This window comes from Pleurodeles waltl, chromosome 4_2, assembly GCF_031143425.1.
Source record: "Pleurodeles waltl isolate 20211129_DDA chromosome 4_2, aPleWal1.hap1.20221129, whole genome shotgun sequence".
NCBI classification, from domain to species: domain Eukaryota; kingdom Metazoa; phylum Chordata; class Amphibia; order Caudata; family Salamandridae; genus Pleurodeles; species Pleurodeles waltl.
This window is the reverse complement of record NC_090443.1, coordinates 95,595,295-95,611,748: the sequence shown is the minus strand read 5'-3', so window position 1 is coordinate 95,611,748 and position 16,454 is coordinate 95,595,295. Positions and strand designations below refer to the sequence as shown.

Sequence of the window (16,454 nt, the reverse complement as noted above, 5' to 3'; positions counted from 1 at the left end):
AAGAAGTTATACAAATAGTTTAAATATGTAAGTAAAGAAGGGTACATCTGCAACAACCAAAGACTTCAGGCGAGGGAGGTGGGTGCATGTTTATCTACAGCTATACACAATATGAATAGATGCTTTTACACTGTAAAAAACGTATTCCGTTTGTAACATATGTGGCTGTAAATACACATGCTCTGCATAGATTCCCCTAAACTGAGGCTAGTCTTCAATGATGCAGATGATTGAAACAGAGTTCTTAATACTGTTTGACTAACTCTTGCCTGTTGATGGGCGAGAACTTCCACACAGTAGTCTTTAGTAAAGGTGTGTGGAATTGACCATTCAGCTGCTTTGCAGATGTCAGTTATGGCAATATTTCCAAGAAATGCCATGCTTGGTCTCTTCTTCCTAGTAGAATGTGGTCAAGTGGGGAGAACCATTTTTAGGTTTCACTTAAGAGAGCACGCATGCTCTGTAGCTTGCGGTGCTCTATTTCTTTTTTTTTTAAACGTAAAGGTTTTTTTTATAGCGTGCCCACTACTTACCATTGATGCTTTTACCCCTCTCCTCAAATACTAATTTCCTACTCCTTAGACGAGTCTCCTGTGTCTTCAGCAGCAGCTTTGTGGAGATTTTGCCCTTGTGCAGGTGAATAAACAGATGCTTCTTGCAAGCATCTCACTCATCCAACAAAAGAATAGGTTGTTCTAAATCTTTGGAGGTTGGCAGTCGAGGGCGTTTTCGGACCCAAATGTGTCTCGGTGACAAGGAACCCTTCAACAAGGAGGCTGTTTTCGGCGCCGATGTGGGCTTCTTTGTCCATGGTTTCTTCGGTGCCCAGAACTGCCCCTAATGCTTTCCCATTTTATAAATTGATCATTCAGAAAAGTCTAAAATGCAAAGAGCTGCCTTGGTAAAATAGTACACACAGCAAAGAAAACTTGGAGCCAGAAAAAAGCAAGCATAGTGTACTTAGGAGTGTCCATAGTGCTATGGTTCACAAGCATATTGGTAGACCAGATGCCCTGAAGGACAAAAAAGGCATATTGAAATAAACAACTAATAAAAAGGTGGATAATCTGTAATTGAGCAGGTATCTGAGTAGCAAACAGAATATTCTTATATACAGGATGACGAGATCGCACTGGCTCTGATACAGTCCTACACAAGCAAGACGCAGGGCACAACTGGCTGCCTCTGGAATTTTGCAAAACGTTTCAAGGGCAATTGATCCAACAGATCCAAACTCTTTATTGTCATGCATTTGAGAGAGGTCAGCTGCAAGCATCTGCCAGAGAGGTGGTGATTTCGCAGAACTGCAAAAGCAGGCCGGGAACCTTTTATGGTGGCCTCTTACAACCCTCTATTCCTTCTCAACCTGATTTTTAAAATCCTAGAGAAGATACTTGCTAACAGGGTCATGGGGGTTCTGCCGCACATGGTACACCCAAACCAAATGCAGGTATGAAACAGTCCATGGTACTGTCCCCAATGTCAGAAGACTGTTCCATATTATTAGCATTATCAGATCTAGCTTCACAAGAGTGGCTGCAGCCTCCATAGACATGGAGAAAGTCTTGGATTCCCTTGAATGGAATTTCCTTGGGGCAGACCTGCAACCTATGGGATTTGGGCACATCATTATCAAGTGGGTGCAGCTTCTCTATGCCTCTCAACAGACTGAGTCATAATAAATGGCATGATCTCTGAGGCCTGGCAGGTAAATGAGGGATGGGGCAGGGGTGCCCCCTATACTTGCTGTTGTTTGCACTGGCCATGGAGTCCTTAGTGTGTCATGCCTGGCGTACTGGAGGAGAGATCAGAGGCCTTATGGACACACACATACCATCTAGGTATACGCAGATAATATTTTATCATTCACACAAGATTACACAGTAGGCCTGCCATTGTTCCTGGAGGAAATCCACAAATTTGGGCATATTCAGGTCCTGTCTCTTTCCTTTGACAGAGGGTGGTATAGGTACAATAAATATTTGATGGCCCATGGCCTCACCATTGGGACACACTACATTTAAATACCTAGGGTCTAAGCATACTGTTACCATCCGGATATACTCAAAGGAAATCTAGGAGGGTTTTGGGGTGCTGATGTTGGCGAAAACCAGGATAGGCTTCTGGGGCAAGCTGCCTTTGTCATTCATGGGTCAGGTGGAACTTGCCAAAATGGCGCTACTGCCCAGACTACTATATTTGTTTGCAAACATACATCTGCAACAAAATTGTTCTTTTATCTAAGATCTCTCTTCAATACTGTCAGAAATAGTACGGGGAGCAGGCAGGCGAAGAGTGTCATTGGACATCTTATATCTTCCTGTGAACGGGGGAGGAATCAGAGTTCCCAATTTTAAATCATGCTATTTAGCTGTGCAGAGACTTTGATCCCTGTTGATATCTGCAAATATATGTTTGACAAAAAGTGTAAGGCCCCAGTCGCATTAAGCCTTTTGAGAGTTGTATGCCCCAACTGGCATGGATACCTACGCCGCCTAGCTGGTATGCAGCCATATTTCCTGATGACTCTATATGCTCCCAAGATCTAACTGCTCCCATGGTTCTCCCAGTTGGCCCAGAAAGCAGATAGACCCTCCTGGACTCATGTAGGACTACAGTCACTGGGCAACCTAGATGCTTCTGGCCAACAAATGCCTTTGACGAATCAGCACAATCAAATGACCTGTTGCCAGGATAAATCTTGACCCATGTGCACTAAACAGATACACTGCACAAGCGTTGGGGTGGTGATGGGAGGTACCACAGACTGACACACTAATGTGAATACTGTGGGTGATGGGCAGTGGCAGGCACATTATCACATTCGCTTACGGGGAATTAAGAACCCTGAGGTGCAAACCCCTTACATCCTTGATGAACTAATGGAAATGCGATATGGGCGAGACCTTCACTGACAGCAGGTGTGACCTATCTTGATGAACACTCACCTTAAGCTTATCTGTTTCAGCTACATCCACAAACATACTTAAAACCTGCACACCTACAACTTACGTTCCCTGAGACCCCACTGACATGCTCTAGGTGCTGTCAAGGAGAAGCTATGTTTTACGACATGGCATGATTCTACTCAGACATCAGCTGATAGGGGGAAAGGACACTGACTGTTTGACGAAGTGGACATGGAGGAGGGACCTAGCTTCTCTAAAGATCTGTTTACTAACATTCATGCCCAAGACCAAAGACAACATGTCCACCACTCAATTCCTGAACCTGGTATTAGTCCTGGCAATGCACCAGACAGTCATGAATTAAAGATTACCTAAGGCCTTTAGCGCTCTGGAATTGAAAGGCAAGCCTGTCAAGGTATGTCAAAGCTGAACATGACACCTACTCCAGACTAGCAATTAGCCTCCTGAGGCCCATACCAATCCCAGATTGGGAACCATTCCTCATGCCCGTGACCCCCAAGTCAGACAGTAAACCATCTCAGCTGACACATCACTCAGAAAATATACTGTGCTCCAATGGCTAGCGCAACGAGCATGTCCAAAATAACACTCTTCCACATATGATATGATGCACCTGAGTTGCATGCTTACACACCCTGACTTGCACTTAGACCTCTGTGTATGTATCACACTATATGGGTTAGTGGGATGTTGTTTTAAGGGGGTAGGAATCAAATGTGTGGGTTGAGTCGACAGATTGCTTTGAGACAACATGTTCATCCAGGAAATGTACCAACATATAATTTGTGCTCATTGCTAAATCTGTACCAACGTTTTCTGAAATCCTATCTACATGATTCTTCTATGTAATGCACACTGGGTAATAAAAGTGTCCAATTAAAAGCACTCTTAAAAAAAACTTTTGTCTCCATGGACGGCCATCCACAGTGCTGCTTCGAGTAGCTGTTATCCTCAACGATGCAGAACAAGCAATGCTTGCTATTCTCTCAGCACTTGTGGAGGAGAAACAATCCACTCCTCACCAAAATATTTACTTGTATGCTAATTTCAATGGTGACATATGCAAAAGTCTGCATGTTGACATCCAGAATTTTACTGGATGGCTAACCATTCACAATATATTTTTAACAAGCTCAAACTTCAACTCAGACTCACATTTATCCATCAATTCTTGCTCAGAAATAGCACCTTCACAGTTCCTGAATGCACCCACAGCTGTAACTACACTCTTTTTTTGTTCATCTAATACAAAACTGTCACTGTCATCGATCTGAGGCATCCTGGAAAGACAGTCTGCCCAAGGGCTTTTACTCCCCAATATGTCTAGTATGAAAGTTGAACTCTTGTAATTTGATAAGCCTTCATGGAGCTCTACCTATACCACGACCATCCATCAAGTATAGTATAGGCTTGTGATTAGTCACTAGATCAAAATTCTCACCCTACAAATATGTCTTCAATCTTTCCACAGCCTATACACATGCAAGTGCTTCTCTCTCATTGTGTACCAACTATAATGCAATTCATATGGTAAAATATCAAGAATGAAAACTGATTATGATGGAAACCTATGCATTTCTGAAATATACACACATTATTTGGCTTCGGAACAGTGGTTGTCTGTACACATGTGAGTTTGTGGTTACCCAAGCATCCTGTGATTTAGAGGGCATTCTGCAAAATGTCTTCTTTCTTGCACACTAGCTTCCATTTAGAAGTCACAAATGCTCTACTAGTCTGTGTTCCCACACTCCTCCCGATAAAAATGGCACCTCACTTGTGTGGCCGGTCCTAGCGCCTGAAACGCCAAAGATGCAACATAGAGAAATCATATTTCACCAAGCAGAATCAAAACTTTTTTTACAATGTGAATAGCTGTGGAATTTGGGCCTTAGCTCAGTCACCACCCAAACAAACCTACCATACATAGACATCTATGAAAATTAGTCACCCGGAAGAGTCCAGGGTCATGTGACTCGTGTGGTTCTAATGAGACTTTTTTACCTTGAAGCTCTTGTAACCCTCAAATATTATCTAAAACACACATTTTCCTCATTTTGTAAAGGAATGTTTCAGAATCTGTGGGGATTTACAAATTTCCTATCACCCAACATTGTGACACATATTCTGATAAAAACAGTACCACACTTGTGTGTGTGAGCCTAGGGCCCACAACAAGAAAGGGCCAAAAAGCAACATGGACAGATCACGTTTTTACACTCGAAACCAACCCTTTTTTTGCAATTTGAGTGGCTGCAGAATTTGGGCCATAGCTCAGCCGGCACACAGGGAAACCTATCAAACAAGTGGATAGTATGACATTTTCTCACCTGCAACACCCTACAAATCTCAACATTTGCCTAAAATCAAACATTTACCTTGATTTCTGTGATGTAACCTTTCAGGATCTGCAGGGATTGACAAAAGTCCTATCACCTAGTGTTGTCCTACTTGTCCCAGTGAAAACGCTATCCCACTTGTGTGGCTGGGCCAAGTGCCCGCAATAGGATCAAATCATGGACAATGTGAGTCCTTCAGAGGGGAAAAGGGCCAATGCCAGTTTGGAAAATATACACATCTTTCTTTTGCCCAAATGTAAAATCCCTTGTATCTAGGGTGCTTTCTAACCCCCCACCTCCACTGACCCCCCAAGAGGGCAGAGTAGGGGAAAACTTCCCAATTGGGACAAACCTCTTATCTGCCCTCATGGAGGCAGAAAAAATATATTGCTCCTTCTTGGGTGGAGGTACGTTTTGATGCTAGAGTAGGCTGCCCCATGCTTTTGCTTGTTTTGGTGATGTGTTGAAATCCCAGGTGTCTGGTTGTCTCTCTGCCCCCACAGAGGCACACGATGAACAAATACCCCAATCTGAACGACTGCAAGGGTGTTTTTGAGGTGGGGGTGGCTTTGTGCATAGTTGGCCATCCTCACCCTTTTGTTTTATTTCTTTTTTTAATTCCTTGGTGTCTAGTGGGCATTCAGCAATCCAAGGGGGAAAAAACAATGTAAGGTCCTTTTTAGGGTGGTTGCATGACCCTGTATGTGTTGAGCTACCGCACCTATTTCTTTTTTGTTTCATTTAACTCTGATATCTGGGTAGTGGCATTAATGCCCTTGCTAGGGGCAGATTAGGAGTAATCGTCTCCATCTACCAAGAGGGGTTGCAGAAAGACTGACAGGGTTAGGGGATTAGAGGAGCACAGGCTCTTGCCCAAAGGGCCGCTCCCCTTATAAGAAAATCCCTGGTTTCTAGGGAAATCGGCAAGCAATCACATCTTACTATGATTGCCTGGCGTTCTGCACGAAAAAGGAACTATCACTGGAAAGCAGAGTTTCTCAGCTTTCCAATGATACCTCCGTTTTGGCACAATTCCCTGGGAACGTGGAGAACATGAATGTTTTCAGCCCCTCTGCTCTCCCAGGCAAATCAGAGTTTCCTGAGTGTCAGCCCAGCCAATGACCCAATCTGTCACTGATGCGAAGGCGCCGCTGGCAGGATAGTCACAACCCCATGGGCTGATGCAGGAGAGTCTCCCATTCTGACCCAGCGAAGTGTGCAAGAGGAGGGAGCACTACACCACTACACAACATCTGCTGCTTCGGTGCCTGGTGTACGAACAGGACCTCCCGTTGCGTACTAAACCGTGGGAGGGTTATTGACGTGAAGGTCACCTCCATAGCACCCAGGGTGCAAGAAAGTGTTAATTGGCCCAGAAGCTGAACTTCTCAAGTTTTTGTAAATGCTATTACAAAGGCTGAAAGTGTGTATGCTCAATTATGCCATCTTTACACAGTCTATCCAAGAGCTTTTTTAAGATCTCCACTAGTACTGCAATGGTACTAGCCTGATACTTGTGAATGGCTGGTTTAGCTCCATGTTAAAGTTTGATTTTATTCTCAAAACCCAATACATACCCAATGCGGATTGCAAAGACTGCTTTGTGTATCTCATGATCCTAGTAATTTCTACATCTTCACAGCTATTGAAGGAAACAGCATATCCATTAGAGATATTGGACAAGCTGTACCAGGTTTTTACACAATAACTATTTTTCTAAAATCATGCCAACCAATGATATCACCCCCTGTCTTAGCAACATAAAACTTTTTGTTAATTGTACATCCACTGAATGCAAATGTGTCCTCAAATTATCCTAGCAGGGAAATTTCAAAATTTCCATATGGTCAAGGGTTAACATCAAATTTGAACAACTTTCCTGCCTTCAATCCATCTACAAAACTAATGTAAGATATAATAGAGGTTGGCAAACCAAGATCTGCCATTATGTTCCTGCCTACATTTCCAATGGCAGACCTAACCCAATGGTCCTTTAAATTGAGTAGTACCTTCACTAATGAATAAGTTACCTTATCAGGTAGAGGCTCTACCTGGGCACAGATTTCTTTTCTTAGAATTATCCCCAGGCATTAGACTGGATACAGAAATTGCTTGTGAGTCAGAACTCTGCTTTCTGGTAGGTGGCCTCGTTTGGCTCTGCATGGCAGTGGTGTCATCCACATCAGAAGTGATGTGCACGATGCCTATTAAGGTGCCATCCCAGTGCAGGCACTGTCAGAAGTTTTTTTTTATGACTTTCCACACCAGGAAAGAACACTGACCACTGGTATGGAAAATTAGGGCACTAAAAGGGGGACAGCACTAATTCTAGAACTCTGTTCAAAGAACGGGGAGGATGGGTGGGATGGTAAGAAATTCACAGCTACATAGAGGACTTGATTTAGTTGTCGGCTGAGGGGTTACTCCATCACAACGGTGACAGATATCCCGTCTGTCAAAATCTAAATTCCATTATTTTCAATGAGATTTAGATTTCGGCGGACAAGATGTCCGTCAACGATGTGACAGAGTAACCCTCCCACTAATATCTAAATAAGACCCTGAGTTTCTACCAGATAAGGCATTACAGAAAGTAAGTAGGTTGTTCATCCGATAAAGGCCTCTAGCCGCAGATTCTTAACCTTAGAATAGATACCCAAGCAATACCTCCACGGAGAGAGCCTGTGAAACTGATTTTAGACTAAAAAGTCCTGCAGGTCCGAATGGGCAAAGTTCCCATCCCTATGGACCTGACTGTCTAGGCAATAGTGTTTGGTGGAAGTGTGCAAATATGCCCATGTTGCTGCCTGGCAGATGTCCAGGACTAGACCTTCGCATGCTAATGCAGTGGCTGCATCCTTGGCTCTGGTGGAGTGAGTACGCCAAACCTCTGTGGTTATTTTTTGGCCAGTGCATAGCAGATTTTAATGTAGAGCACGATCCATTGGCATATGGCCCGTTTCTGCATGCTGTTCCTTTCTTGGCCCTGACATATCCCACAAAGATTTGATTGTCTACTCAGAACGGTTTTGTGTGATCAAGGTAGAATGACAATGCTCTTTTTGGGTCCAGCCGGTGGAGTCTCTCCTCTTCCTTAGAGGGACACATCAGGGTGTAAAAGGTAGGTAAGGTGATGGACTGACCCACAAGGAATGGGGAGACTACTTTTGGCAAGGAGGATGCTGGAGTACGAAGGGCCAGTTTCTCATGGAAAAGGGAAATGTAGGGGGGTTAAGAGGACAGAGCCTGAAGCTTGCTGACCCTCCTGGCAGATGTAATTGCACAAGAAAAGTAGTCTTGATGGTAAAGAGCATAAGAGGGCAAGAATGAAGTGGCTCAAAGGGAGTACACATTTGGAAAGTAAGAATCAGGTTCAGGTGCCATTGATGCATAACAAAGGGAGCTGGTGGAAACATATGTTGCACACCCTTAAAGAACCTAATTATAATGGAGGACTTGAAAAGAGAAGGTTGATCTGGAAGCAGCAGAAAAGCAAAATTGCAGATTGATAACTTTTAGAGTGTCCACTGCAGAGCCCACCTGAACCAGGTGAAGAATAAAATAACTTAAGAACGGGGAACAGATGGGAAATCCACCTGCTGTTCAGCACACCCTATCACAAATTTATTCTAACAGCCGGCATATACCATCTTGGTGGAGGGATGCCGAAGTGCCAAGATAACATCAAAGTCTTCGGGCGGAAAGTCTATTGCAGTCAATGCTCCATGCATGAAGGCAGAGAGTTGACAGGTTCAGGTGGAGAACCCTCCCCTGCTTCTGCGACAGGAGATCCTCCCGAAAATGCACCCTGTTTGGAGGACCGATGGCCAAGCTCAACAGCTCGGGATACCAGACTCTCTGAGCCCAGACCAGACCCACAAGGATGACTTGGGCCCTGTCGTTCCTCATCTTCTTGAGAAGTCTGGGCAGAAGTGGTATGGGTAGAAAGGCGCACAGGAGGTCTGAGCTCCACTCGAGATGAAAAATGTCTCTGAACGAGAGCCACCTTTGAAACTCCAGCGCACAAAACTCCTGACATTGTGGTTTTCGGTGGTGATGAACAGACCTAACCAAGGCTCTCCCCACTGTTGAAAGAGCCCTTGCACCACCTCCAGATGGAGACACTGTTCATGATCCGTTAGGCCTCATCGGCTGAGTTCATCTTTCCTGGTGTTCAGAGACCCCACCAGGTATTGAACCACCAGGGATATGCTCTTACGCTCCATCCATGTCGAGAGGTGCAGGGCCTCATGACAAAGGGTCCACAACCCCACACCACACTTGTTTTTATCAGTACCGTATGGTGGTGATGTTGTCCATGAACACCTTAGCCAGCCTTCCCTTAACAGAGGGTAGAAGGACTTTCAATGCCAGCCAGATCTCTCAGAGCTCCAACAGGTTGACGTGGAGCCTGACTACCGCCAGAGACTACAGTCTTCTGGTCTTCACCTTCCTCAGACGGCCACTGAATCCCATGAATGATGCATCTGTTACTACTGTCCGATCTGGCAGGGGAAGGCCAAGGGGTCTGCCGCTGACCCAATTGTGGTTCGTTAACCACAACAGCAGGTCTTTTGCAGTGCCCTTCAAGATCTGGAGCATGTCAGAGAGACTCCACTAATGTTGCGCCCACTGGAACTTCAGCTCCCATTGCAGGGCCAGCATATGCCAACAGGCATGTGTCACGATCTGGATGCAGGAGCCACGAGTCCCAGTAGTCTTAGAGTCATTTTCACCAAAACCAAGGATAGAGGTTGAAACATCGGTATCATAGCCTGAATACCATGAACTTGCCATTCAGGAGGATAAGCCAGAAACTACACTGTGTCCAGAACCACTCCGATAAAAGGAAGCATCTGAGAAAGGGCCAGGTGTGATTTCAGCACATTGATAGTGAACCCAAGTGAGTGCAGGAAATTGTCCATAGTCTGGAGGTGGGAGAGGACTGCCTGAGACATGCCTTCTTTCAAAAGCAATTTGTTGAGATAGGGGAAGACTGCCACTCATGATCTTCTCAGAGCTGCAACTACCGCCATCACCTTAGTGAACACCCGAAGGGAGCTGGTAAGGCCAGAGGGAAGCATGGTGAACTGAAAGTGCTCTTGGCCCACCGTGAACCATAGGTAATGTCTGTGGGCAGGCAGGATGGGAATTAAGTTGTATGCATCCGGCAAGTTCAATGCTTCCATCCATTCTCTTGGGTCCAGGGCAGATCGGACTTGAGCAAGTGCGAGCATTTTGAATTTCTCCTTTTTGAGGAAGAAATTGTGAGGGTGCAGGTTTAGTACAGGATGAAGGCCTCTGTCCTACTTGGACACAAGAAAGTAGCAGGAATATCAACCACAACCTATTTCTGATGCTGGCACACACGCTATGGCTCCCTTGGCCAAGAGAGCTACTACTTCCGGGTAGAGTAAGGAGAGATAGTTCTCTGTCAGCCTGTTGTAAGAAGGTGGCATGGGTGGAGCCCTTCCAGACAATTTGGAGAACTCAGTGGTCTGATTTTATTGACGTCCGGTGGTGCAGGTGATGGCGTGTCCTGCCACCCACTGGTTGCCCAAGATGGTCGGAGGGCAAACTAAAAGTGTTTGGAGGCTGCAGCTGCCGAGGGGGGATGGACTGGGCTGACCTCTAGCTGCCAGACCCATGAGGTCTGAGGGTGCTGCCCCCTCGGCACAGAGGCCGGGAACCTTTCAGGCTGTGGTGGGTAGAGGTGCGGCTGGAAGCCCCTTCCATGGGCACAAAAGGAGGACTGAGATTCACGGAGGCCATGGAAAGACCCAAGGACCTGGCTGTAGCCCTGCTGTTGTTGAAGCGTTCCAGTGCAGAGTCCACCTTGTATCCAAAAAGATGGAAGCCAAGAAGCGGCATATCCATAAACGAAGGTTGGACATCCCTTGAAAAGCTATTTGTCCTCAGTCAGGCGTGGAGCCTTAAGCCCACCGACAAAGAAGCTGCTCTGCCTATGGAGTCGGTTGCGTCCAATCCACATCCAATTGTGAACTTAGCTGCATCTCTTCCATCAGCCACAGCTTGAGAGAGTCTGGTCTAGACCTCCTCAGAGACCATAGGCAGCACCACCACAATCGAATCCCACAGTGAATGGGAGTAAGGGCCCAAAAGGCGTACAGAGTTCACAGACCACAATGTCAGGCTGGCAGAAGAAAACATTTTCTTTCCTAAAGTTTGCAGCTTCATGGATTCCCTATCTGGTGAGTGGTAGGGAACGCATCAGGATTTAATCGGACAGTGGAGAGTTGGACCATCAAGCTCTCTGGGGTTGGATGATGGGTGAGGAAAGAGGGCTCCTCTGGGGCAGGGTGATGGCAGCAGGCAATTGTCCTGTTCACAGGAGCCCCTGTGCAGGTCTTGGACCAGGCCTGAGTAGGACATCCGGGAGTGCTTTGTTAAATGGGAGAAGGGATTCTGAAGTAAGGAGTCCTAGCTGAAGCACCCCCATCAAGATGTTAGTTTTGACAGCCACCAAGGGCAGTTGAAGGTCCCAGACCTCATCTCCCCTCCTCACAATCATAGCAAATGTGGCACTGCCTCTGTTGCCGTGGTAGGAGGAGAGACCAAGCCAGTATCAGGAGTGGTGACCAGTCCACTGGTATCCACCAATTCCTCACACCAGTCCATGTAAGGGTCTAGAGGCTGGTGTTCTTCAGGGTCCTGTGGCACCTCCCAGTCTTCCCCAAGTCCTAGCCCATATGAATAGGGCTCAGGCTCCTGTCTGGAGGCTATGGTTCCAGCTGACACCGGAGTCAGCATTGGGTGACACCCATCCAACTACTTGTCTGAGTCAGAATGAGTATGGGAAGGCACCGCTGGCAACTGGAGCATCAATATCGGGACTGGCATCAGGGAAGGTCAAGGCGGTATGACCAACACCTGTCTAGATCCATCTGTGGATCCAACTGGGCTGATCGGAGGGAGAGGACCTGTCGATAGAGATCCAGAGGGAGAAGATAACTCAGTGAGCTGAAGTAATGGCTACTAAGAAGGAAACCTTCCAAGATAGGGGTTGGTTAGAAGCCTAATGAATGGGTTTAAAGGGAGGACCAATAAGGCGAATGAGGACAATCTTTAACACCCATGGAGGAGAAGGTCTCCTGAGGAAGGGATATATTTTATTATTGCCTTGTAGAAAATCTTTGACGACAGGCAATTTGAAAAGGGACATATGTGAAGGAAATGTTTGATAAGCTGTGATTGCTGCGAGATGCAGTCTAATTGAGGAGAATTGCAATTTTGCTTTAGCAAGATGGAGGAGGTATGAAAATACACTCTCTTCCTGACAAGAAGATTGAAATTGTCCTCAGAACACCAGTCTCTTCCACATGAAGGAACAGGAAGTTTTGTTGGATGGGTTTTGGCTTTTCTCAGAACATCCATGCATTCTTTAGGGTGATTCAGGTGACCATACTGTATGAGTTCAGTAGCCAAGCAGCCCAGTTTAACATGAGAAGGTTGAGATGTTGAATCGGGCCTCCCTTTCTGCAGAAGTTCCGATCTGCAAGGCAGTCTCCTGTATGGACACTCTAAGAGGTGAAATATATCCATGAACCACCACTGTTGGGGCCACTCAGGATGACTGATTCTTTCTGGCCTCTCAGTGTGAGGAAAGAGGACTCCTCTGGGGCAGGAGGGGAATTGAAGTAAAGGCATAAAGAGTATTCCAGGTAGCTAGAACCTCGAGGTGAAGCCTGAGCATTTCTTGTTTTCTCTGTCTGCAAAAAGGCCTATTTCGAGAAATCTCTAATCTGAAAAGATGATGTGAAGTACAACATAGTTTAGTACCTATTATTAGTGATATTATTGAATTATTCTGCTGAGAGTTTCTGCTTGAGCATTCTAGTTTCCCAGAAGATAGACCTTTGTAAATTTGAGATGCCTGGGTAAAAGCCATTTTCATATTGTTTGCGGTTCCTGGGACAGAGGTCTGGATCTCAATCATTGTTTGTTCAGATAATGCATGTTTGTATTGTCTGTCTGAACAAGGGGAGAGTTGGTCTTGAATGATGGGAGAAAGACTTGCTGAACGGCCCTTAGCTCTAGCAGGTTGAAGTGATAAGGCTGTTCTTTCTGAGACCATGTGCCTTTTATATCAAGGTGGTCCATGTGAGCACCGCAACCTGTTAGGAAGGCATCCGTCACTATGGTTTGGGTTAGAATGTCATGCTGAAAATTCATTCGTTTGAGTAGATTCTCCAACCGGAACTACAAGTTAAGTTATTGTTTTGCATGTTTTGCATGAGTGGTTAGTATCACTTAGACATCCCACTGGTCTTCCAGGTATTGTTGAAGAGGCTATATGTAGAGGAGTGCATTTGGGACCATGAAGATGCATGACTCAATTGAACCCAGTAGAGAAGAGACTTTCCTCATTGTTGGATGGATTGTTATCTTCAGATTGTGACACTTCTGAACAATAGACAGTCGTTTCTAACCTGAAAGAAAAACTTTTGTGTGTTCTGTGTCTAGAACTGCACTGAGGTTCTACAGGGATTGAACAGGATTCAAGATACATATATCATGATTCATGTGCAGACCCAGTCAACTGAGAGTCATGACTGTTAGATAATAATGTTGACTTTCTTGCTTATAAGAAGATGCCTTGATGAGCCAATCATCCATGTATGGATAGATGAAGATTTTCATTTGGCTGCTACAACTGCCATACAGTTGGAGAAAGTTTGTAGTGTAAATGTGAGGCCAAGTTAGTAATAGCCTCTTCCCGCAATGAACCTCAGTCTTTTCCGATGTTTCTTAGCTATAGGTATGTGAAAATAGGCATTTTGTAGGTCTATTGAACATAGCCAGTCTCCATGGTGAAATTGAGGGTATCCACTTGTTTGCCTTCTTGAGGTCTAAAATGGGTCTTTACACGTTTTTCTGCCCTTTTTTTCACCTGAAAGTAACAGGAATACAAACCTGACCCTTTCCAACAAGAGAGGACCCTTTCCACTGCTTGTTTCTGGAACTTGTAGTTCTTCCAGATGGCAAAAGGATGGTTTCTTTGGTTGAATGGACGGTGGAGGACATGTGAATGTGAGAGAGTAACCATGCTGTACAATGTTCAGAAGCCATTTGTTGGTGATTATATTTCACCACTCTTGAGTACAGGAAGTTATACCTACCACTGCTAGTGTAGGCAACGGATGAGGGGGAAGGGACATTGTTTGCCACCATTTGTTTTAGTGGCCCTCTGCAGATGATTGTTGTCCTCCTGGGCCACTTGACTGACGGTGCTGTTGCTGATGTTTATGTGGCTGAGATAATTGTTGTTGCTTTTAAGCTTTAGTTCAATGAGCGTTTGAACCCTCTGGTGGAAGGAGCGCTGATCATAAGCCAAATAGGAATGTCTCCTATACTCTCTCCTTTTTACAAATTCAACAGCTTTGAGAGTGTCAAGCTAGAAACCTCGTCGACAGCATGAGAGCCAAATAAAGAGCTACCTGAAAAGGGCAGGTTCAAAATCCGGTGTTGGGGTTCCAGTTTCAAACCTGTGAGTCTCAGCCAAGATAATAAGCATGTGTTGCTGGGTGGATGAATCAGCTGCAGCACTGATAATTTGTTTGCCACCATCATTCCTTCATTACCGATCTCCTAGAAATCCTGATGTCTCTCTCTAAGATCTGCTATGAACTGTTGAATGTAGTCAAAAAGAGGTTTATCATGGAGCCAGAGAAGAGGAGTTGCACCAGAAGCTTTCAAGGAAACTGTGGAGGTTCTGCAAACCTTTCTGCCCACTAAATCCAATTTCTTGCTTTCCTTATCAGGAGGTACTGTAGAAGATGGAGCCGGAGAATAACGTTTATGAGCTGCTGAAGCAATGACAGGGGGTCTGATTTAAATCTTGGCGTGTGAGTTACTCCGTCACTACGGTGATGGATATCCTGTATGCCAAAATATAAATTCCATAGGGTAAAACAGGATTTATATTTGGCGGACGGGATATCCGTCACTATTGTGATGGAGTACCTTGTCTGCCAAGATCTAAACCAGACGCAGAGTCTGGTATTGGATCTGTGTGAAGAAAAGGTGGACCCAGTGGTCTGTATTTGTTTTTGTTGTCAGAAAAAGTTCCATCACTGGTTCCAAGAGGCGTGGAACCAAAGGAAGTATTGGTCTAGAAGCAGACCTTTGATGAAGTGTCTCAAAAATTACCAATGTGGATGTTATAGTGGTTGGTAAATCAATATTCAATTTGTAGGCACCCCTGATAGGTACCTCCTGGAAGATGTTATAATTAACTATAGGGGATATTCTCAGTGGAGTAAAATCCATTACGTTAAGCAAATACATTCCTGATTAAGATGTTGTATGACACGATTTTGAGGATCTTGACCTAGACACAGAGTATGTTTTTCATCTTGAGTATGAGCATCTGTGAGACCTTGGACGATGATGACTTTGGGATCTTGATCTTGACCTAGATTTATAACTGCGAGGTCTGGTGTGATGGGAGCAAAATACAGGTTGCGCTGTAGGCGCCTCTGGTACAGGAGACTAAGGTGGCCAAGAAGGGATGGCTGGGGGAAAAGGACAATGCTTTGGAGGACGAGTGGAATCCTTTGGAGCGCGAGGCGGTGTTGGCAAATCTGGAATGGCCACTGAAGAGGTCGGCCTGGATGGTCAATAGGCTCGAGAGTGCACTGAATCAGAATCTGAAGGAAATCTGTATGCTTCCATCTGTGAAAACTACTCACTGTCTTGGTAAGTGAGGTTGAATGTTGTGTTGACCTCGAGCCATCTCAAAGTCGTATGGTGCCTCGAAATTGATGTACTTCTCAACTTTAGTGCTCTTCTCCTTGAGAACAAAAATGTTTTTAGAATAGAACCAGCCCTTGATGTTAAACAAGTAGGTGCTTTATCTCTTCTCGAAGTCCATGTCCTCGATGTTGAATTGGAACTTCATTTTTCACCAGAACTTCTCTTTTTGGATCTCCCTCTGTGGGAGTCCTCAGAGCATGACATGAGGGTACTAATGGAGGGAGCAGTCTGTCCTCGCCCTTCTGAAGTCTCTCCAACCAGGGAATCTTGCCTTATGTGGTGCTCCACTTGGCCATGGAGGCAAATCTTCTTTCTCTCCTACAAAGTGTGCCTGGAGAGGGTCTTGCAGTGGCGACATATCTGAGGGTCATGAGAGTCTGTCAAACATCAGATACAGATCCTGTGTGGG

At 45.3% G+C, this 16,454-nt stretch overlaps 1 protein-coding gene across 2 annotated transcripts in view; it reads right to left on the bottom strand.

The window, feature by feature from the left end:
- The window catches only part of ARHGEF25 (Rho guanine nucleotide exchange factor 25), a 728,124-nt gene that overhangs the window by 95,361 nt on the left and 616,309 nt on the right, over positions 1–16,454 (bottom strand). The gene's annotated exons all lie outside the window — the stretch shown is intronic.